This window comes from Eptesicus fuscus, chromosome 4, assembly GCF_027574615.1.
Source record: "Eptesicus fuscus isolate TK198812 chromosome 4, DD_ASM_mEF_20220401, whole genome shotgun sequence".
In the NCBI taxonomy this organism is placed as follows: Eukaryota; Metazoa; Chordata; class Mammalia; order Chiroptera; family Vespertilionidae; genus Eptesicus; species Eptesicus fuscus.
The window spans coordinates 48,852,694-48,876,720 of record NC_072476.1 but is presented as its reverse complement, the minus strand read 5'-3'; the positions used below and the strand labels follow the sequence as shown (position 1 = coordinate 48,876,720).

The 24,027-nt window shown below is 41.1% G+C and overlaps 1 long non-coding RNA gene across 2 annotated transcripts; it reads right to left on the bottom strand.

The window, feature by feature from the left end:
• Positions 1-541: 541 nt before the first annotated feature.
• LOC114232595 (uncharacterized) lies at positions 542-23,414 on the bottom strand. Of its 2 annotated transcripts, XR_008555835.1 has the most exons (6): positions 23,091-23,414; positions 22,472-22,545; positions 16,229-16,329; positions 5,544-5,695; positions 3,355-3,408; positions 542-611 (listed from the first exon to the last, which is right to left on the bottom strand). It is a non-coding gene; the product is annotated as an uncharacterized LOC114232595 (long non-coding RNA). The 2 variants fall into 2 exon arrangements; XR_008555834.1 differs by lacking the exon at positions 16,229-16,329.
• Positions 23,415-24,027: the final 613 nt, after the last annotated feature.

Below are 24,027 nucleotides of genomic sequence, written 5' to 3'. Positions count from 1 at the left end.
AAAGATCTTGATTTTTTAAAAATGTTGACAACTAAAAATATTTAAGATACTATAGTGCAGGATTGAGGTTGGGGGTGGGTTCAAAACCACATGTCTGCAAATAAAATTTGGTCCTTGGGTCACCTGTGACATTTGGGACAAGCAAAGAGATAATAAAGTGGGTGAATAAATAACTTCCTTGATCTCTGATGAGAGCACATATTTTTGAGTCTTATATGACTAACTTTCTTATCATTTGTGCCACGTAAAGTCTTGATCAGGGGGCTTGGGTCTAAGAATCATATTTGTTGTCCTCACAGCAGTACAGATATCTTGAGAGGCAATATAGCAGTGTAAAAATGTGTTAGATGCCCATATCTAGTCAGGATTCTTTTGTATACCATCATCAAGAATGAACCAATGGAGGTATGATGAAGCAGTGGAGAGTCACAGAGGCCTGAGGTAATATTCCTAATGTTCCTACTCACCATCAGGTGACCTTGGGAAGATCACGTAACCTACCTGAGTTCTAAGTTTGAAAAATGGGAAAACTGATACTTACCTCATAAGATGGGTGTGGCTTCCAATGAGAGGAGGTATATAAAACACCTAGCAGAGGCCTGGGTACAAAGCTAAAACCAAAGAAAATTACTTCCCTAGATTTTTCTCCAGGATCTTCCTCTCACTCATTTGAGAAGATTTTCTATTGAAAAATATAAGTAATTGTCTGGTTTTATTCAGGAAAAACAAATAATTGAATTAAAAAAATCAAACAGCAAACAACCAATATAATTGATGTGATGGTTACTTTTGTTTCAGCTTGGCTGGCCATACTGCCTATATTTGGTCAAACATTATTGTGATGTTTCTGTGAATTTTTTTTTTTTAGATAAAATTAACATTTAAATTAGTAAACTTTGAGTAACGCAGATTACTTCTCTCTCTCTCTCTCTCTCTCTCTCTCTCTCTCTCTCTCTCTCTCTCTTCCCTTCCCTCCACATATGCACTCACACATACATTCTGCTGGCTCTGTTTCTCTGGGGAACCCTACTAATACAACCAATAACATTTGATCCACAGTGAAAGATGTTAAAAAGGTGATTCATTCATGTGAAAAGTAGCAACAAGTTGTGCAGGGGCTTTTGTTTGTGATATTTTGGGTCATGAGCTGTGCACCCCTCAGAGTCTATGGTCCTAGAGGCAGGGCCAGGCTTGTCCAGTGTCCAGTGCTTTGTTAGCCTGACTCCACTGAAAATCCCAGGGCGTGCTCACACAACAGGAAGCACACAGGACAGGGTTGCTGCCCATTGGATGACTCATCTTTCAAATTCTCCTTCCAAGTTCCGGGGAAGAAGCAAAGATCCTGCTACCCTCTGCTCTTGGTACTTCATATCCTCCATTTCATGCAATGCTATTAATGCAGCAGGGAAAGGCTGCGAGGAGGTTAGCTGATTTGGATTACACTGGCTCACAGAGATCTCCGTGTGAAACTGTGGGAGGGAGAAACTTGATTACTGCAGCAATTTCATTTGGAGCCTTTGGGGCCCACACTGTCATGCTTTGTATTTAACAGCCCTGTGCTGTTATTGAACATCTTTTGCTGACCTTCTCCGCTCTCTAGAGATAATATTCAGACCTGCATGCCTCCTCCTTTGCTCCAGGATGTGGGAAGCAGCTGTCTGCTGAACTTCCATCCCGAGTGCTCAGAGTGCAGGGTGCTCACAGGGCGGACTCGGAGAACAGGCACATAGCTTCATGGGCACTTTGGGGAACCGGTATGCCATGCAGTCTGTGCACATCCTTGAGAATTATTTAAGATACACTTTTTCTTTTTCTCATTGCACTGCCCACTTTTTAAATAAGATCCTAAAATTCATCTAATGCACTGAGCAAAGGATCTCAGGAAATGACAGTGATGCTCATGGAATCTGGCTTATTCTGATTGTAGTAAAAGTGGGCACAAGCATATATTTATTTGGAAGTCACCCCATTTATAAGCTGAAAAAGACAGCCGTCTTATGCTCATCACAAAATACATCATATTTGTCTGATGTCCACACATAGAAGTCATGGCTGGGTGCCATTTTACAACATATAACTTAAAACAGGTATAAATAGTGCAACAGAGCATTTCTCTCACAATAAAGAGTACTGCAGCAATCGATATTTATTCTGCAATTTATGGAGAACTGAATGTATATTGTTTGGGAGCTGGGCAGAGATGAAGTTAGAATTGAGGAGACAATTTAATTACTTTTCTTTCATAAAACTAGAGCAGCCTTTATAAAGAAAGTAGATGTGTACAAGTTCTTCAAAATAAAATAAGAAACAATAATGCTTGACTAAGATTTTTTAAAATTAGAAAAAAAAGTGAAAAGAAAATGCTGATGTGGTCACCACGTGGTACATCTTATTGGCCCTATTAGTTGGGAGAGATTATGCGTCTGTTAATACCTGGTGGTAAGCAGAATTTCAGAAATAGCACCCAGGCTTCAGTTTTGAAAGTTGCTTAAAATCTTGTGGGATCACGACTCCCTTAATATGACAACGCAATGCCTTGGGCTCCCAATATGACCCCTGGGTTCTCTGAGCAGGGGACACCCTAATTGGGATTCAGACCTCTATTAAAGGGAAAGACCTGGAAAAGTCCTCCTGCGTTTGACAGCACTCATTAACTTAAAGCAATGCTTAATCAGCATTTTTAGGTAAAAGTGTTATTAACCAGATTCCTTACTCTTCCTTATGATGTTTCTTTCACACAAACTTCATCTCACATTTAGGATTCATTCCCCCTTAATTTCTTCCCATTATGTCAAGATTTTTCAAATGTTTGTCTTGATTTTTGAAAAGCATTCTTCCACTTATTCCATATTATCATGATACTTCTTTTACTTCGAATATTGCTCACTATTTTAAAATATGTATATCATGTATATCAGAACCTTATATCCATGGGGAACAATGATCTATATTCAAATGTCTTCTCATATTTTTTAATTTTTCTATAAGACTGTAAACAAAGTAAGAAAATAATAAAATCTAATATTTGAGAGGAGTGCCACAATGCAGAGAGAGACCCTTTTTCATATGGACAAGCCTGCTTCCTCCTTGGTTTCTCCCAGGCTCGGTCAATATCAAACACCATTCACCAAGTCACCCAGATGGAATCACCCGAGACTGACCCCTCTCCCTAGTCCTATGTATTTCCAAATAGTTCACTTTATACACTCCTCAACGTCTTTCATATCCAGCTCACCCCTGCTGCCACTGTCCCAGTTTACAGACCCTAATAATCTTCCGTCTGGACTATTTCATTTACCTCCTGCTTCTGATCTCACCTCCTTCATTAATTCAATAAATGTTTTGAGATCCTACCTTAAACTGTGTTGGGTGTTCATCACGTTGAGCAAGATGGATATGATCAGTACCCTAATACAGTTTAGAAGGGGAGAGAAATGTGAATCAAATGATCACAAAAATATGTAAGCACAGAATCTCAGCTGCCACAGTAATTTTCCCAAATGCAGTTTTTTCCCCCACCGTACTTAAAACCCTTCAGTAACTTCTGTTTCCTTTCAATTAAAAATCCTAAACCTAGTGAGGCATGCCAGGTCCTCAGTTCTCTGGTCCCTAAAGAGTCCATTTCAGTCCTTTCCTTGACACTACAATCTCTGCTGTCTCCCTCAACCCCATGACAATTGCCCAAGTGAGATCATACCACAGCTGCCTGCCTTTGCTTATCCTCTTTCTTCTGCTTGAATATTTGTTTCCTTCCACTCCTCCTCTCTAGGAAACTCATCCTCTCTGCTAGGCTAAAACTGGTTAATTTTCCCAGACTCAACTCAAATATCAACTCTATTTATAAAAAATATTCTGGCCTTTCTTGTACTTTCTTGTTCCTCCACATATAACATGATCCACCTTCATGTCACACTGTACCTTATAGATTTGAGTCTTAACCTTGCTCACTTCATTACCCTTACACATTATTATGAGCATCTATCTTATTCACCAGATTAGAAATGCCTGGAGGTCACAGACCCTGTTTCATTCCTCATCTCTGAATCCTCAGGGCCAGCTCTCATTGCTGGCACATGGTAAAATAGTTAATTGCAAATGAATATGTGAATGAGTAAATATAGATTTATTTAGATATATTGAGTGCTTGTTTAGTGACTGTTCTAAATGTTTTACATGTTTTTAATCATGTCAGCAATCTGAAAGGAAGGCACTATTATTTTTTCATTTACAGATGGGGTAATCAAGTTAAAAAATTTGGCTAATAAGTTTACTCAAGTTATAAGACATGGTTGAGAGAATGAATGATTGAATGGGTGAATTCACAAAATTTAAAAAAGCTATATGAAATTCAGTTGTCCTTATTTTGTCACCATGGAGAAAATGATTTGTAGTTGTGACTGTTGGACTCTAACTGACTAGAAATATGAGTAAGGACTTTGGTCTTAATTCATATGAGAAGATTGTGGCACACCTCTCAGAGGTTTGTGGTAAGGATTGAATGAGATAACTCCTATAAAGTGCTTAACACAGTGTCAGGCACATAGTAAGTGCTAAATAAATGACAGCAACTGCTCTTATCTTTAATGACACTAGGAATTCTTTTTTTCCTTTTTCTTAATTTTCAAAATATTATTGAAATTTTTAAATAGACAGAATACAGAAAATAACACAAACCTCCATGTACTTAACACCTAGATTTAATGTAAATTAACTAAGTTGAAATCCCTTTTACAGATAAAGTCATAACATCATAACATTTTATAATTACTATTAAGGTCTCTTCCAATGACTCCCTTCCTGGAGGTAAGGACTATATTGTCATTTGAGCTTACTCTTCCTCCTCAATACTTTTTATACTTTTATTCCATTTGTAATTTATTTATAAACAATGTATACAATTGCTTTGTATGCTATTAAAATTTGCCTAAATTATTATATTCTATATAATTTTTTGCAGCTTGCTTTTTCATTTAATATTATATTACTGAAATTTACCTATTGGGATGCATATATAATTGGTTCATTCGTTCCATTGTGTGGATATACTAATTTATTCATCATATAGTATCTCTGTATATAAAACCCTAAGTGATCAGTTGACTGGTCGACCTTTTGACCGATCACTATGACACAGACTGATTACCAGGAGGCAGACGCTCAACACAGGAGCTGCCCCCTGGTGGTCAGTGCGCTCCCACAACAGGAGCTCCACTCAGCCTCCGTGGCAGCGCTTTGAGTGGCAGCGGCAGGCGCAGTGGGGCCGGGATGAGCGGGAGCGATACAGTGCCTGCCTGGGCTCGGGCTCCTCCCAGGCCACCTGCAAATTTGCCTACTACTACATCCCTCGGGGGATGTTGGACTACGGCAGTCTAACATCCCCCAAAGGGTCCCAGATTGTAAGAGGGCGTAGGCCAGACTGAGGGACCCCACCGGTGCATGAATCTGTGCACCCGGCCTCTAGTATATTCATAAATACATATCTCTTTTAGAAATGTTTTTGGCTGTTAAAAACAAAGCTTGTTGCCTTGGCCAGTGTGGCTCACCTTGGTTGGGTATTGTCCTGTGCACTAAAGGGTTACCAGTTCAATTCCTAGTCAGGGCACATGCTTGGTCTCTGGTAGGGGGCGTGCAGGAGGCAGTAGGTCAATGTTTCACTCTCATGTTGATCATTCTCTCTCCTTCTCCCTTGCTCTCTCTAAAAATAAAAAAATAAAAACTTCAATAAGCAAACAAACCAGTCTTACATGAAATGTTGAAGGGTCTTCTTAAGAAGAAGAAAAAGAAGATAAAAATATGAACAATAAAATTACAATAAGTACATATTTATCTACAATTGAATCTAAAATCAAAATAAATGAACAGGCAGAACAGAAACTGACTCATAGATACAGGGAACATTTTAATGGCTGTCAGATGGGAGGGGATTGGCAGTATGGGTAAAAAAGGTAAAGGTACTTAGAAGTAAAAAATTAGGTAGATATAATGTAGTTATGAGGATGTAAAGGATAGCATAGGAAATCCTATATAATAAAAGGCTAATATGCAAATAGACCAAATGGCGGAAAACTGAACAACCACTAGCTACAACATGCGCTGACCACCAGGGAGTGTGCACTGAACATGGCAGGCGTCAGCTGTGGCAGTTTGGTGGAGCAGGTGAGTGGGGGCACCAGACCAAGGCGGGGCACCAGTCGCTGTCATCGGGGTGAGGCTTTGGTGGTTACTGAAAATTCTTTGCTCCCACGCTCCACAGTCCCACCTGGTGCTTGCACTTGCTGCCGGCACCGGCCCCGCTCGCACCCCGATCTCTCGGCACTGTTAGCAGGTGCGAGCGGTGGCTGCTGGCCCAGATCGCCCCTCAGGGCTTCTCCACCTCCCCCTGCTCCTGAGGGGTGATTGGGGCCGGCAGCTGCCACTTGCACCCGCTGCTGGCGATGGCCCTGCTTGCATCCACAGTCAGCACAGGAGCTGCCGCTCACACCCACTGCAGGTGCCCAGCGCCAGTCCCGTTCGCTCGACGCCATCAGTGGGTGCAAGTGGCAACTGCCGGCCCTGATTGCCCCTGAGGGCTTCTCCACCTCCCTCTGCTCCAGAGGGGCAATTGGGGCAGCAGCTGCCACTTGCACCAGCTGATTGCAACCCCGCTGATGGCGCTGGTCCGAATCGCTCTGTGTCGTCAGCAGGTGGGAGTGGTGGCAGTGGTGGGAGCAGGGCTGCTGGCAGGCAGGGGACCGGGGGCCGCAGCAGGTGGGGCCCGGCGGGAGCTCGGAGGATGGGCTGAGACCCCCCCCTGTGTCCACCACAGTCTTGCGGCCCACAGTTCCTTTCAAGGTGCACGAATTCATGCACTGGGCCCCTAGTATAGTCATTAATATTCTAATAACTATTGTGTCAGATGGATATGAGATTTTTCAGGATGATAATTAATAAGTTTTATAACGTGTAATCACTGGGATGTGTACTTGAAATTAATATCCTAATATATAAAAACCCAGGGTCCATAACAACTGCCCAAAGGCTTGACCAAACACCGGAAGTCAGTCCTGCAGTCAGTGCTGGGTTGCCATGGAGACCCAGCACTGACTGCTGCCGGTGTGGGTGTGGCGACCCAGCACTGACTGCCGAGGGGGCTGCGGATCAGGCTAGAAGAGAGGCCTGAAGAGAGAGGCAGGGTCTGATCTGCAGCCTCCATGGCAGCTGTTGGTTAGTTGTTGCTTCTCTCTTTCTCTCTGGGCTTCACCAGCAGCCGTGCCTCTGTCTCTCCCCTGGCCTCTGTGGGGTATGCTGATCAGCCCTGCCTCTCTCAATAGATCCGAAGATAGGCCCGGGGATGCTGACTGGCATAGAAATCAACCAATCAGAACCAAATCTGGGTGAACTGTGAGGAGCCAATGGCTGCCTAGGAGGCAGAGCTTTTGACGCTGACTGGCATAGAAACTAACCAATCAGAACTAAATTGGCCGGCAAGGGAGGGCAGTTGGGGGCAACCAGGCTGGCAGGGGAGGGCAGTTATGGGCGAGATCAGGCCAGCAGGGGAGGACAGTTGCGGGCAAGATCAGGCTGGCAGAGGAGGGCAGTTAGAGGCAATCAGGCAGGCAGGCAGAGGCAGTTAGGGGCAATCAGGCAGGCAGGCAGGTGAACAGTTAGGAGCTAGTGGTCCCAGATTGTGAGAGGGATGTCCAATTGGAGAGGGTACAGGTTGGGCTGAGGGACACCCCCTGAATTTCATGCACTGGTCCACTAGTATATTTTATAAAGAATTTCTATAAATTTATATTGGAAGGGAAGACCATGTAACTTTAGTAATCTTAATAATTTAGTAACAGTGCAACCAATGTCACCATGTTGCCCAAAAGTCAGGCCCAGACAGATCCATCAGGGTATTTTCATGCTACCATGGAACAGAACAGACAGCTAGTTGCATTACTTACCTGAGACAATCCAGTTTCCTTTTTGTGAGATGGTGGTGACTTATAATTTATTTATTTTCCTATACTAATTCTTCTTTTATTGCTCTAAATTTTAATCTATTTTTCATTTTTCTCCCTTTCTGTTCTCTTTTTTTGGGGGAGCGCGGAGAGGGAAGGAGAATGCAGGGCAATTTTCAAATCACCTCCTATTATAGGAGTGAGAACCAAGAGTGGCCATCTCAATAAATTAAGAAATAATAAGTATGTCAAGATAAAAAACATAATATGTTCCACTCAAACAGATGTACACCATAGAATTGTCATAGCTATTTTTTCCTCTAGGTTGAACACATCTTCCCTGTGTGTACATAAGAATCCATCTGCATTGTCTTTATATTCAGATACCATTTTTTTTAATGCCCCAAATGAAGCTGATTGTAGGCTGAAGGCATAAAGACAAGTTACCTAGTGATGATTTTCCTTGGCTATACCATCTTTGATAAACTTGTTCTCCTAATGATGCAGAAATGATTCCCTTCAAGAACCATTTAGTGACTACTATATTACCAGAATATGGGTGATCAGATTTTCCAGTTTCCTTACATGTCTCTTATTTTTTTATTGGATAATATATAGTTAATTTTTGTCTTCTTTTAAAGAGTTTGGTAGGCAATAAGCTACTTTTAGACCATCCTGATTCTTTTGAAAATTGATTTTAGGTTTTTAGAGTATATTTTTTTAATTTAAATTCTTTATTGTTTAAAGTATTATATAAGTTTCTTTTCCCCCCATTGACCTCTCCCTGGCTGCCCGCACCCTCCAGCACCTGCTGCCCTTCTCCCTCCACCTCTCCCCCCGCCCCGTCTATGTCCATTGGTTATGCTTGTATGCGTGCATACAAGTCCTTTGGTTGATCTCTTACCCCCTCACCCCCTGCCTTCCCTCATAGGTTAGACAGTCTGTTTGATGCTTCTATGACTTTGGTTCTATTTTTGTTCATCAGTTTATATTGTTCATAATAATCCATAAATGAGTGAGATCATATAATATTTATCTTTCTCTGACTGGCTTATTTCACTTAGCACAATGCTCTCCAGTTCCATCCATGCTGTTGCAAATTGAAGCAAGTCTTGCAATATCAAGAGGACAACTACACAGGTACCTGGAGATAATTCTGTACATAACTTTTTCTTCTACCCCTGAGATACCACTGCATCATACTCCACCAACTCTTCTCTTTTTCCTCAGTGAGACCACCATGCTTGCATGGGTTTCCTGTTCCTGCACCACAGTTTGAAAAGTGTCTTTAAGTAGAAAACCAAGATATTGCAAGGCTTGCTTCATTTGTTTCCTTTCTTTCAAGAATCACAGTCTGAAGCTACCTATTTTTCAATATTTGAGTATCATTGCTTCCATATATTTTGTTCAGTTTCTTAATTGTTTATGAAGAGAGGCAAGTCTGATGTCAGTTTCACTGATATAAATGGAAGCAGAAGCATTAGCCAGTATAATTAAAAGTTAACTAAAAATTAAATTTTCCTTGAATTGGGGAGGGGAATTTTGCTATATTCTCCAAGGATACTGGAATGCTAAAATGTATTCTAAATACAATACAAATATATATCAACTTTAATATAATATACTAGAAGCCTGGTGCACGAAATTCATGCATGGGTACAGTCCCTAGGCCTAGCCTGTGATCAGAGCCATCTTTCCCAGCTGTAGGCAGCTGGCCTCGTCCCTCCCACCCCCCGCCCTCGATGCCACCCACCTGGGTTCCCAGTTTGCCATTGGGTGCTCAGAGTCTGATGGCCAGTGGGGAGGGACTAAGAGGTCGGCCGGTCCTGCCCGCTCATGGCCCCGCCTCCACCATGGGAGTCTTGGCTTGGTGCTGCCTGTATCACCCACCTCCCCACCCCCGGGTCCCTGTTTGCCTTTGGGCAATCGCAGCCTGTGGGCCACAGGGAGGGACTAAGAGGTCGGCCATTCCGCCCGCTCATGTCTTGCCCCCTGCTGCCACCCACCCTGGTTCCCCATTTGCTATTGGGCGATCAGAGCCTGCTGGCCAGGGGGAGGGACCAAGAGGTCAGCTATTTCCACCCGCTCACTGGCTCTGACACCTGCAGCCACCCACCCAGGTTCCCCATTCACCATCAGGTGATAGGAGCCTGATGGATGGGGGGAGGGACTGAGAGGTTGGCCATTCCCGCCCACTTGCGGGCCCCACCCCCGCTGCAGGTCATCCTCTGTGTGTGGGGTGACCAGTAGGGAGGGGGCCTTGGCCTGGTGCCACCCTCATTACCCACTACCCACCCCTGGGTCCCCGTTTGCCCAATTGGAGCCTGCTGGCTGGGGAAAGGGACCAAGAGGTGGTCAGTGCACCTCATAGTTCTGCCATTATGGTCTCTGCGCTTTTATTATATAGGATATGTCAAACTTCTTAATAATTATTCTTTCCCTCAAAATCTGAAAGGATGCATATAAAGGATTCTTTCTCCATGAATAACAATCAAAACTTTTCAAATAGAAGGCCAGTTGTTGGCAATAGAATAGATATTGATTGAACTCACTAAGTATTTCCCTGAGAAAACTCTCAAAGAATTGATAAAACCATAACCATGTTAAAAATATACACGTATAGCCCAGAAAACAGATGGAATAAATAGGAATTTAGAGATAATTTTTTAAATCCTTCGTAAATGTTTTTCTCATGCTTCAGCATTGCCAATCATGCTTTCTAAATCACAGTAATATTGAACTAAAAATAAAATCTGGTTTGCATATTTTTTCTATTTGATGTGACATACTGCACTTAGCATGCCATTTACAAAAACAAACATACTATTAATTATAAATTGAATTAGTCATCCATATAGCATTTACCTATTTCCTGAAACATTCAAGAAGAGATAGAGGAGATAATGGCTTACTGTGGAAGCCTGTTTTTTCTGGATCAATATAGACCTATCACCACCCTACTAGTACTTGTAACTCCTCAACTGTATCAATTAGAAGAATACCATTGTTAACTCACAGGACTCTGTCAACAGCTGAATTAGAGCTACTGAATGTTTTTCATTTCTCAATATTTCCCCTAGAAGCCCTGCCAAGGGTTTCCTATCACATTGAGGCTCAGGATTGAAGATTGCTATTAAATTGACAAAATGTTGATAATTGTTGAAGTTAGATGATGGGTTCATGGGGGTAGTTTCCTTCTTCCTTGGTATCAGTCTTTTGGTCTTTTTTTCTCCCCTTTGCCCTCTGGCATTGGCTTCAAGGGTTTCTCTTTCTCTACTGAGGCCTTTTTATCACTTTGACTTCATAGTCCTTTCACCTACATAACTCCAATTATTTTGACCTCCATTTATCCCTGATGACAATTCCTGTTATTTCGCCTCTTATTCTTTCACTTAGTCTTTCTGAGCCTAGAATTTGTTTCACCATGAATTCTAAATATTGCTGAGGAAGATCTCTACTGCAGACCTGTGCTCTCTCTTTGTAACTGGACCCTTACGGCTGTTTGGGAGCCTATTTATTCATCTATTGACTGGCTCTGTCATTCAGATACCGATCCTACTGCCGACCCCTTATTTGACTTATCTCACACTTTGAAGATATCAAGATAAATGTAAATCCTTCAACTTCCCATTTTCCTTATAAAGTTTCTGTGTATTGTTTTCCATTTTTTTCTTCTGCGCATGTCTGAGAATTATGGCCCTTCTCATTTCTTTTTTTTAAAATATATTTTTATTGTTTTCAGAGAGGAAGAGAGATGGAGAGAGAGAAAGATAGAGAAAGAGAGATAGAGAGAGAGAGAGAGAGAGAGAGAGAGAGAGAGAGAGAGAGAAACATTAATGCATTAATGATGAGAGAGGATCATTGATTTACTGCCTCCTGCACACCCCACACTGGGGATCGAGCCCACAACCCCAGCATGTGCCCTGACAGGGAATTGAATTGTAACCTCCTGGTTCATAGGTTGATGTTCAACCACCGAGCAACACTGGCTGGGCATGACCCTTCTCATTTCTAAGGATAAACCCTTTACATAATTTTCAAGTATTTGCAATCTTCAAACCCCCCTCTTTTAATTCAGCTGCCATCTCAGAACACGTTCTGTATCTTTGCTTCTTGAAAGTCTAGTGTATACTTACTATGTCTACTTCCTCACTGCCTAGTCATTCCTTCCCACTCTGGTCACCTGGTAGGATCTGTCATAAAATCCATTTGTTCTTCTCATTTTGCTGCTGTTTATTTTCCCTTTGGATTTTTTCCCTTTCTACTTAAAAAAAAAAATTATTTATTTATTTCCCATTGATTTTTAGAGAGAGTAGAAGGGACCGGGAAAGACACAGAGAGAGAAACATTGATGTGAGAGAGACACATCGATGAGTTGCCCATGTGCCCAGACCAGGGCCAGGTGTCTACTCTGCAACCAAGGTATGCCTTTGACCAGAATCAAAGCCAGCACTCTTCAGTCCACAGGCTGACACACTATCCACTGAACCAAACTGGGTAGCGTCCTTTTACTTTTTTTAAATGCCGGATTCTTCCTTGACCTCATGAAGGAGTCAGTGATGGCTAAAATAAATATTGACAGTGTATCCAGGACCAGACCAAGACAAAAGAGGCTGGTTGTATTCATGACTGTGGTGGAGACTAGGAGTTGAGTTGCAGGCTCTTTTTTAAAAAAATTTATTGGGGTTACATTAGTCAACATGAACATATAGGTTACATGTGTGAGTTACTAATTTACAAAATCTGTATATAGGACCATGTGCCCACCACCCAAAGTCAAATCTTCTCCTGTCACCTCATATTAGGACCCATTTTTTCCCCCACCTTCCTTCTTCTGGAAACGACCACACTGCTGTTTGTGTTCATAAGTTTCAGTTTTATATACCACATATGAGTGAAATCATATAGTTCTTAACTTTTTTGGTTTGCTATTTCACTTCGCACAATGTTCTCAAGGTCCATCCATGTTGTTGTAAATGATGCTATTTCATCCTTTCTTATGGCTGTGTAGTATTCCATTGTGTATATATACCACATCTTTATCCAGTCCTCTAGCATAGAGCACTTTGGCTGTTTCCAACTCTTGGCCACCATGAATAATGCTGCAATGAACATAGGGGTGCATTTATCTTTGCGTATAGATGATTTCGAGTTTTTCGGGTATATACCCAAGAGTGGGGTTGTTGGGTCGTATGGTAGCTCTATTTTTAATTTTTTGAGGAATCATCAGACTACTTTCCATAATGGTTGTACTAGTCTACATTCCCTCCAGCAGTGAATGAGGGTTCCCTTTTTTCCACAACCTCTCCAACACTTGTTGCTTGTCTTGTTGATAATGGCCACTCTAACTGGTATAAGGTGATATCTCATTGTAGTTTTAATTTGCATTTCCCTAATTGCCAGTGAGGTTAGATTCAGGCTCTTATATAGTCTGGAAGATGACCCATTAAGGTAAATGTCAAAAATGGAGGACATAAAAGAAGTGAAATGGAATATTTGGATTGGAACACACGGTGTTCCCCTGGGCAGAATGGTACCCAGGCTCTTTGTTCATGGGAGTCAAAGAATGAATCCACAGATGGAAGATGGTATAGCAAAGGAGGAAATTTATTGAATAAGAAGTACAGATTCCCATGTGGGGAGGGGGAAAGAGTCCCACTGAGTTCCTTTTCCCTATGGTTTATAAAGGTTGTAGACAATGCAGGCGTTCTGCCCCACCCCCATGGTTCGGCCCTTGATATCCCTTCTAATTGGTCACTATTTTTAGCTCCTACCATTTTAATTGCTCCATGCATTGTTGCTATAGGGCGTCAAACATTTTTATCACTGCCTAATCTGGCTCTGTACTCTGGTTGAATGTGGGTCTATCAGTTTTTTAAAAGACAACCAGGAAAGGCTGTGGATTAGGTTAAGGGTAAATTGCAGATAGTTGGTGATAGATATGACTAGTTAAGAGGGTTCTTTCCATTAGCAACTCATTTAAGGACACCGTGTGAATAAGGGAGACTCACCAGGGAAGGTTATTATTCTTTACTGATCTGGGCAGTGGCAGCAGAACTGAAGAGATTGAATTAGGTGGCTAATGGGCTCAGTTGGAGGTTTTGTTCTGCAACATTTCCTTATATTCTTGGTTTCTCAAGGCATGTAACTAGAGTTGGGGGCCTGATTCACTCATTCCATAGATATTTAAAATCTGGCCTCTAGCTCATTGTTAGGAACTAGCACACACTAATTGAGACTATACAATGGTACCTGATTGTTTCACCCTTTACCCATAGGTTATCATCTTAAAAAGTTTTCTCAATTACAATTTACTTTCAATATTATTTTTTACCCATTTCAGGTGTACAGCATAGTAGTTAGATAATCATATACTTTACAAAGTCTTCCCCCTCGTATTTCCAGTACCTACCTGGCAACATACATTATTGCAATACTAGTGTTCCCGTTGCAGGAAAAATCCTGCAATAGGATTTCCTGCTGCACTCTACCCCGCCTCCGTTCCTCCCTTGTCGCTGCCAGCCCGCCTGCTTTTCCTTTCGCCCCCGGCCCCGCCTCTGCTCCGCCCTTGTCACCCGCCCCGCCTTCTCTGCCAGCCCGCCTGCTTTTCCCTTCGCCCCCGGCCCTGACTTTGCTCCTCCCTTCTCCTCCCTCCCCCGGCTTGCTTGCTTCTTCGAAGCTTTACTCCCTTCTGCAGCTCTTGGCTTCTTTCGACGCTGTCTTGATATGCAAATTAGCCGCCATCTTTGTTGGGGTAATTTGCATAGTCATCCTGATTGGTTGGTGGGCGTGGCTTGGTTGGTGGGCGTGACTTAGGTGTAGCGAAGGTGCGGTCAATTTGCATATTTGTCTATTATTAGATTAGATTATTGACTATATTTCCTATGCTGAACTTTACATACCTGACTATTTTGTAACTGCCAATTTGTACTTCTTAATCCCTTCATTTCTTTCACCCAACCTCCTCCCCTCTGACAACCACCGGTTCGCTCCCTGTATCTATGAGACTTTTTCAGTTTTTGTTCATTTACTTTGTTCTTTAGATTCCACATAGAAGTGAAATCAGATGGTATTTGTCTTTCTGTGACTGACTTATTTCACTGAGCAGAATACCCTCTATGTCCAACAGTGCATGGGCAGCCTTTAAATGTGAATGATGTGTGCCTCATGATTTTTTCAACTTATTGCAGAAATTTTTCTGTATAATCATTGTGCTCTTGGATAGCAATAACTTTTACTTACTTATTCAGGTGAATATTTACAGTAGTTCTGACAAAAGTGACATTGGTGTTCCAGTAGCTGGTCATTCTGGACCTGTGGTTTGTGTGTGTGAATGTGCTGTGATTTGATCAGAGGCAAAGAAAATAACATTACTCCAAGTCAGGCACACAGACAAACCTCTATTTTTGAGTTTATAGTCTCTGTACTAGTTTCTTAACTTAGGAAATACTATTGTCCCACATTATATTACTCTATTACACAACCACACTAAATGACTCAATGACTGTTTCATTTCCCAAGGCTGTCCAATGGTCCCATTGGATTATTTTATGTACTTGGATAAACTGCAGTCATTGCTGGTAATGCTATAGGTTCTCCTGTTCCCTTTCCATTGCCTTGTGTTAATTTGATTACTAGAGCTGGCTTTGTTGAGAGTACTATATACAATAAGTATATTATTAGGAGTAGTTTTTAAAGTCATTTGCAAGCAAATTGCAATGTCAATGCACTATAATAATGTTCCCTACTTCTATTCTTTGCAAAGTCCCTTTTTTCCCCCTCAGAAATAAGTCATACTTTTAAGAACTTTGCTCTAACTAAAATATGAGCCAGTATGCATCATAATGGAACACCCTCTAGGGTAATAACATTATTCCTATAAAAAGGGGACTGTACATTTAACAGTCATAAGAAAAGAACTCATACCTCATCTCAGAATTATGCTACAGTCCTTTTATTTTAAGCTTTTCCCACTGTTTAGAAGAACTGAAGCTTGTTTTTGAACTTGGAAAGATATTTTCAAGGACATTTCTTTCCCCCCTAATCCCTGCTTGAGCTGCATATGTCAGCGGTGCTATTCTGACTCTTAGTTTACAGCTTTCATTTGTCTGCTTTTGCTCTCTTAGTCCCTTTAACACTTCTAAATCCTTTAAATCACACAGTTCTGCTCTAAGCCTCCCACTCTCTTGCCCAGATGATAGTGGAAATATTTTCCTTTCTAGGACAGTCTTTGGGTATCTGCACAGAAAGCGTTTCAGTCATAAAAATGTGTAAAGTTGGGATGAGTTGGATTAAATTACCTTTACCACTGCTATTTGGGCTGGCTCTTCAAAAATCAATCAGTAGGGGGTTGGGTTGGAGGGGGAAAAGCAACTTTCTTTTGTAGATCAGGATTCCAAATCTGTTGAAATATGTTTCTTTAGCTTCTGAGAGTAGAGATCAAGATAATATTAATTTGCCTCAAGAAGACTACCAGAGGGTCATCTTTGCTTAGAGGGAAATTGCATTGTTGACACTTTTGTAATGATCAGATCTTGCCCTGAGTTGGTTTTAATAATAGCTTCCATATTTTGAAATACTATGATGAGGTCTATCTAAAAGTGCTTTATATATATAGCAGTTGTGAATTTGAGACTACATCTCAAATATGCAAATCTGTCTCTTTTTTATTGAGATGTAATTTACATACCACAAATTTACCCTTTCAAAGTGTACCCTTTGGTGGCTTCAAGTATAGTCACTAAGTTGTACAATCAGCACTACTCTCTAATTCCAGATAATTTTCATAACCCCCAAAAGAAATCCCAGGTCCATTAGTGGTTATCCCTACTCTCCCTTCTCTTTAGTCCCTGGCATCCACTAGTTTACTTTCTGTTTCTGTGGATTTGCCCATTTTAGGCATTTTGTATAGTTTGATTATATAATAGATGAATGCTTATTTTCTGGGTTCCTTCACTTAGCATAATGTTCATCCATGTTGCAGCATGAATCAGTACTTCATTCCTTTTTATGGCCAAATAATATTCCATTGTGTGGATAAACCACACATTTCACATTCAACAGTTGATGGACATTTGTATTGTTTCTACATTTTGGCTAGTAGGAACAATGCTTCTATGAACATTTGTGTACAAGTTTCTGAACATTCATGTACATATGTTTTTATTTCTTTTGGGTGAAAAGGAATTTCTGGGCCATATGGTAACTCTGTTTAACTATTCAGGGAACTGCCAAACTGTTTCCCAAAGCAGCTGCACCATTCTCATTCCCATCAGCAATATATGAGGGTTCCAATTTCTCCACATCCTCGCCAACACATTATTATCTGTCTTTTTTATTATAACCATCCTAGTGGGTGTGAAATGGTATTTCACTGTGGTTATATTATCTCTCATTGTCTACAAATCAACTGACTTTCTATTATAAGCTTTTACCCTACCAGGCTTACACTAAGTGATTTTTTGGTATTTGTTTCTGGAGGTCACATCAAGATCCTGGGAGACTTACACATACCTGGATATTAGCAGGTCAGGAACTAAGCTGTCTGATCACTGAATTATCCACACAGATAACTCCTAAATCATTTATCAGCTTGGTCAACATGTGTACACAGTTATCTCTACCCTTCTTAGGACACACAGAACTCTTGTGAGGTGGCTTAGGGTTCCATTTGCATAGGGGCATCATGCAGCCATGTGTTTCTTTGTTCTGCTGTGACCTTAGTGTGTAATTGGGTGGGCCTGAGTTCACATTCCCCACTACCCTAAGATCTCACTATTTCTCCATTAATCACAAGGGAATCTAGGTTGATGGAAATTGTTTTTCCTTCATGTTTCACTCACCAAAATGAATCTTTCTCCCACTCTCAACTCTGGAGAAACAAAAGCCATGGAAGCAAATCCTATCTAATAAAGAGGGAATATCCTAATTGACCATCATGCCATCACAAAGATGGTGGCACCCACAGCCGATAAGGAGGGAATATGCTAATTGACTGTCACACCCTCAAAGATGGCGGCACCCACAGCCACAAGATGGCGGCGCCCAGTCCCCTCAGCCCCGCTGGGGTATCAGGCATGCTCCGCACGCCTGCCTCCAGAGTCCCCCAATCTCAAATGGGAACTGAGGCTCTGATAAATTAATCAGCATAATAGACAGATTATATGTATTGGTTGAATTAATCGAACTTACCTACGATTACGCAGTTAAGTGATAAAACTGGGAATTACACTATAAAACTCAAGCTCTCCAATATGCCCCACTATTTGAAATTTACACTTACTTGAGAGCTTGGCTCCAAATGACTGCTTGCAGTCCAATAATGAGTCTTATCACTGAATTCCCCAGAGAGTATTATTATTTCTTCCTTTTTGTACTGAAACAAAGGTGATCAATTGTACTATAAACATGAACCTCTTGTATACTGCTTCAAGTCAGGAAAAGTGCAACTGTACATGTGCAAAAGCCATGAAGTCTGGACTTGTTTACATGTTTAAGAGCAAACATTGCCATGGGGGCTTGATTTGCAGAAGCCTGAGTTAGACCCAATGTTCCAGTATTAGGAGGAAGGATTGAGTGTGGCAGGGACACCACTGTCCATTTGAGGGGAATGGCTGTTCTGGTTACTGGATTTGGGGATGTGAGATTTTTCTGAGACATTTACCTGTTTTTGTCCTCCCAATAGCTGTGGCCAGGTAGGCTGTGTCCCACCACACTTGTCTGAGAAACCACATCCTCTCCTCATTGTTTTCCTAACCCATAAGGAGGCCAGGTAATATTGGCAAGCAGGTAAAGTTACCTTTTGCACCTGATACCTGTTCTTCCAATAGTTTTATTTCATGTAGTTCTATAGGCCCCACTTTGCCTATGTTTTCTCCCTCATCAAAATATGCTCCTCAAAATACTTCTATAAGTCATTCATTCCCTCCCATCAATTCACCTGAATTTCCCAGGATTTTATTTATATTTTAAGATACTTTACCTTGAATTATGGGAAAAAAGACTTTTATTCATTAACAAAATTTTAACTTCAGTGGAGCAGATAAGCCATGGGTTGATTTTCTAAAAGTAGGGTTTATGCTAGGGATAGATAACAATAAATGCTAACATTTACAAAAACTTAATTCCATGCCAGGAAAAAACTAATGCTTTATATGTATTATCTCATTTAATAATCATAATGAAAGCACTTAGATATAGGTATTATATACTGTTTTACAGGTGGGGACGTTGAGGCTTAGCAATGCTCCAGTTATTTGGTTAATAAGTGGTGAGGCTAGAAATTTGACCTAGGAGTTTCTGGCTTCTAAAGTCCTCTCTAGTTGGCTATTGACTCCTTTCATGCTTATCTTTGAAACCTCAAAGACAGGTCAGAGTACTATGTCTGAATGTTAGTGAATTCCTAGTAAAAACAGAGAGTGATTGTGGATCAGGTAGAAGAGGTGTGGAGTAATTTACAGGAGGTTATATAAGTGCCTATTATGGACTAAATGTTTTTGTCTTCCCAAATTTCATAGTTAAAGTCCTAATCCCCATTGTGATACTAGGAGGTGGGGCCTTTGGGAGGTGGTTAGGTTTATATGATTTCATGAGGGTAAAGCCCCTATGATGGGATTAGTGCCCTTAAAAGAAGAGGAAGAGACACCAGAGCTTTTTGTCTTATCTTTGTGAGGATATAGGAAAAAAGGCATCTATCTGCAAAACAGGAAGTGACCAAATAACCAAATCTGCCAGCCCCTCATCTTTAGCTTCCCAGCCTCCAGAATTGTTAGAAATAACTGTCAGTTGTTTAAGTCACCCAGTTTATGACATTTTGTTATAGTGGCCTACGCTGACTAAGACAATGTCCCATCTTAAAATATCACCAGCCCCAATATCACTTCCTCCCAAATCATTTAAGAATATATTCTTTGAGTCCAGAAGTTGGATTCTAAGAGTTTGGATTCCCATGTGCCTGTGTGTTTGTGTGTGTGTGTATTAGAGACCACCATGCCTTTAGTCATTGCCAGCAGCTTTGTTGCCATGTTAGCAGGGATTATGTTATGAGCCAGTGCTGAATAAATTGAATGCAGGTAGACTCACCTTCTGGGGAAAGAGGAGGTGGAGGGCAAAGGGAGCAGAAGGACTCTACAGAGGCTGCCCTCTCCCCTATTAACTTGTCTATTGATAGAGAAGACAGTTACAAGGGGAGTCTGAGGGCTGACAGAAATAGGAGAATTCTGTAGATGTGTCAGAGAGGAGTTGCTTGCCTTGCAGTGATGAAAGTGGAATCTGTCATTAGTGCTGTGGTTTATGCCTAAGCAGAGAGATAATTTGGGGAAAGGCAATCTAATTACATATTATTGTATTGTCAACCTTTCCTAGTTTTGACTTATTCTTTTGATCCTGCAGACAGACTCAGTTCATCTCCATTGTACAGAAAATTCCTTCATAAGCTATAAATTTACTCCCCCTTTTCTATAATTTTATACTCTCTAAGAGTTCACATCCTCCTCCTACTGTCTTACTTCTCTTTGAACTTCTCATCCCCTTATAATCATGTTTCTACTTTCACCAATCCATTAAGTCTGATTTCACTGAAAACATTTAGAAACAAAGCACAAGACTCCCAATGACCAAGGACATTTGTGTGCCTCATACCACCACACCATCTGCAGCATCTGGCTATGAGAATCATATCCTCCTTATGAAATTCTCTTCCATCTCATAGGCTATTGTATTACTCTCTTTGTTCTCTTTTGTTCAACACATTTATATATTTATTCATTCTATGTATCAGTTTCCTAGGCTGCCATTATGAAGTACTGCAAACTGGGTGGCTTAAAGAACAGAAATTTATTGTCTTACAGTTCTGGAGGCTGGAAGTCTTTTTTTATTTAAAATTTTTAAAATTTAAATCATTTTCAATTTTCAATTATAGTTGCCATACAATATTAAATTAGTTTCAGGTGTACGCCCAGTGATTAGACATTATATAGCTTACTAAGTGGTTATCCTGATAAATCTATTTAGTCCCATCTGACAGCATACATAGTTATTACAATACTAGAGGCTCGGTGCATGAATTTGTGCACCAGTGGGGTCCCTTGGCCTGGCCTGCAAGATCAGGCCAAAACAGGCTCTCCGACATCTCCCAAGGGGTCCCAGATTGCGAGAGGGCACAGGCCAGGCCGAGGGACCCCACTGGTGCATGATTGGGGCTGGGAAGAGATGGGAGAGGCTAGCCAGCTGGGAAGGGATCACAGGAGGGCTCCAGGGCGTGTCTGGCCTGTCTCGCTCAGTCCAGATTGGCTGGACCAATCAGCGGACCCCAGCAGCAAGCTAACTTACCAGTTGGAGTGTCTGCCCCTGGTGGTCAGTGCACATCATAGCAAGCGGTTGAGTGGCCTTAGCATATCATTAGAATATTATGCTTTGATTGGTTGAATGGACAACCAGATGACCTGACACTTAGCATATTAGGCTTTTATTATATAGGATTATTGACTGCATTCCCTATGCTGAATTTTAGACCTCCATGACTATTCTGTAACAACTATTTTGTACTTCTTAATCCCTTCACCTTTTTCACCCATCCCCCCAAAGCCCCTCCCATCTGGTAACCTTCAAAATGTTCTCTCCATCTATGAGTCTGTTTCTGTTCTGCTTCTTTGTTTTTGAAGATTCATTTGTTCCTATGTATTTATTGCCATTGTTCATAATTTTTATCTTTTTTTTCTTCTTCTTAAAGAAGACCCTTTACCATTTTATATAATACTGGTTTGGTGGTGATGAACTCTTTTGGCTTCACATTATCCTCCCTCTACAGCATATAGGTTAGGTCTACAGCATATTTTTGGTGGGGAATAAAACAATTCAACCCATAATATTCAACAAACTTGTTTTGATTGTCTGTGATTTGCCTGATATTGAGCAAGGAGTTGGGAGTTTGGGTATAGAATGATCCAACACCTATCTTTAGGGGGACTCAGAGCCTAATTTGGAGACAAACTCAGTTCTTAAGCTTGGGCCACACAATATAGTGACTTAATACAACATACTTGATGGTTTCACAGCCCAACCCTGGAGATTCCCCAGAAGTAAAAGAACATGTTGGGGGTCTAAATAATGAAAGCGAAGAGTGTGAGAAACACTGAAAGAGGGAGTATGATTGTGACACAAAGTATAGGAAATGACCAATAAAGGTAAAGGCAGGCCAGGTGCCATAGTCAGGGAGAGCCCCAGTTGTGCACTTTTCTCTCTATTACACTTCCGGAAATGGCTAGTGGATACTTTTTGTTCACCATAGTAGGATAGGAGAACATTTCAACACCAGCCCAGTTTGCACAGTGAAGGGGATTATGGGATAACACCAGCCAGGGAGAAGGGTAGGGTCGGGAGCAGAGAAACATGTAGGCAGGCTGATTGGCCCACTTTCAGGCATTTTCTTATTTTACCTCCCACACCTTCAGTTCTAGGCAGTTAGAGCTGAATGATAAAAGCTTTTAGAGAAGAGCAGTGCTTGGGCCCGAGGAATGGAGTAGTTTCCTCAGGTGCAGGATTACCTGATAAGCAGAATGCAATTGGGGTGATCAAATCCAGACTGTGAACACATCACCAATCAAGATGGCTGATATCTCTAAGGGAGGAAAGTCACAGGTGAAGCAATCAAGTGATTAATAGTACAACCAAGAAAAAAGGTAATAGTGAGCATCCTATACAGAACCAGAATGAATAAAATAGATCAAGATTTTAAAATATACGCAATAATTATCTTCAAGGAGATAATAAATGGTACTGTGATATGAAGTAGGAATAAACATGCCTGCTTGTGGAAGGATCCTGGGAATAAAAAATTTAAACATGATAGATGTAATTACAGAATGCCATATCCAAGTAGGAAGCCACAAATTTGATGTAAAACTCCATTTGATTCTTACAAGAAAAGAATTAAGTGGCAAAAGTAGAAAATACAATAGCTATCTAAACTAAAAGTTTAGATAGTCATAAAATAAGAATATATGTTTTATAATAATATAAACATATATAAAGACATATATCATACACATTAAGTGACTATTGGGCCATTGGTAGGTATGTAAGTGAGGGCTCAAGAAAGAAGGTAAAACATTAAAAAGAGGGGAATTCAACTCTGTACCTTGAAACAAAATATATTTCTCTTACCTCAACAATCAAGCCTTTTTAGATTTCTGCCCTGGTTCCTTTTCTTCTTACCATCCCTGAAATATTGATGTTCTAAATCATTGACTCTTTTCTCTTGTTGCTTGGTGAGCAATTTCACCATACCTACGACATCACAATAATCTGTTGCCCAATGAACATCAGTTTCCTCCTGGTTCCTCATCTCTGGTCTGTAATTCCAACTGTTGACTAGATTTCTCTACACTAAATCCTTAAATGCACCAAGCACACCTCCAAGTTCCTGGGTCTCGCATAGTTCATGGTCTACAGGAATGGTGGCCAAATGGTGGTTTGCCATCTCCTAGAGTTGACTAGTGTCTCAAATGCAGTACCTGCAGATGAAACCATGTGTGAGAGAGAGGAAGGTGCAATACTGCCAGTTCAAACTTTCTCTGTTTTGAAAAACAATTAGTTTTGAGACGTACTGTTAATTGTTATGGGGTTAAAGGATGAACTGCTAGATATGTCTTTAGGGCTCTGTAGAGATGTCCTCAGAGTATTGTCACAGATTGTCTTAGAACTGGTTTATTGTATGTTTGGAATAATAGGCTTGAACACATACTCAGAGTGGCCAGATTATGATCTCTGAAAGCATAATAATCTGGCCACTCAGTGTATATCCTATATAATAAAAGGCTAATATGCAAATTGTCCCCTTGACCAGGAGTTCGACCAGCAGGCAGGCCGGCCAACCGCCCATGTCCCCTCCCCCTAGCCAGGCTCGCCGGACCCCACCCATGCACAAATTCATGCACCGGGCCTCTAAAATATACATACCGGTGCATACACACACACACACACACACACACACACACACACACACACACACGTGGCCAGATTATTATGCGTTCAGAGATCATAAAAATTTGGCCACTCAGTGTATGTGCGTAAACATTTGAAGTTGGAATAAATATTAGCT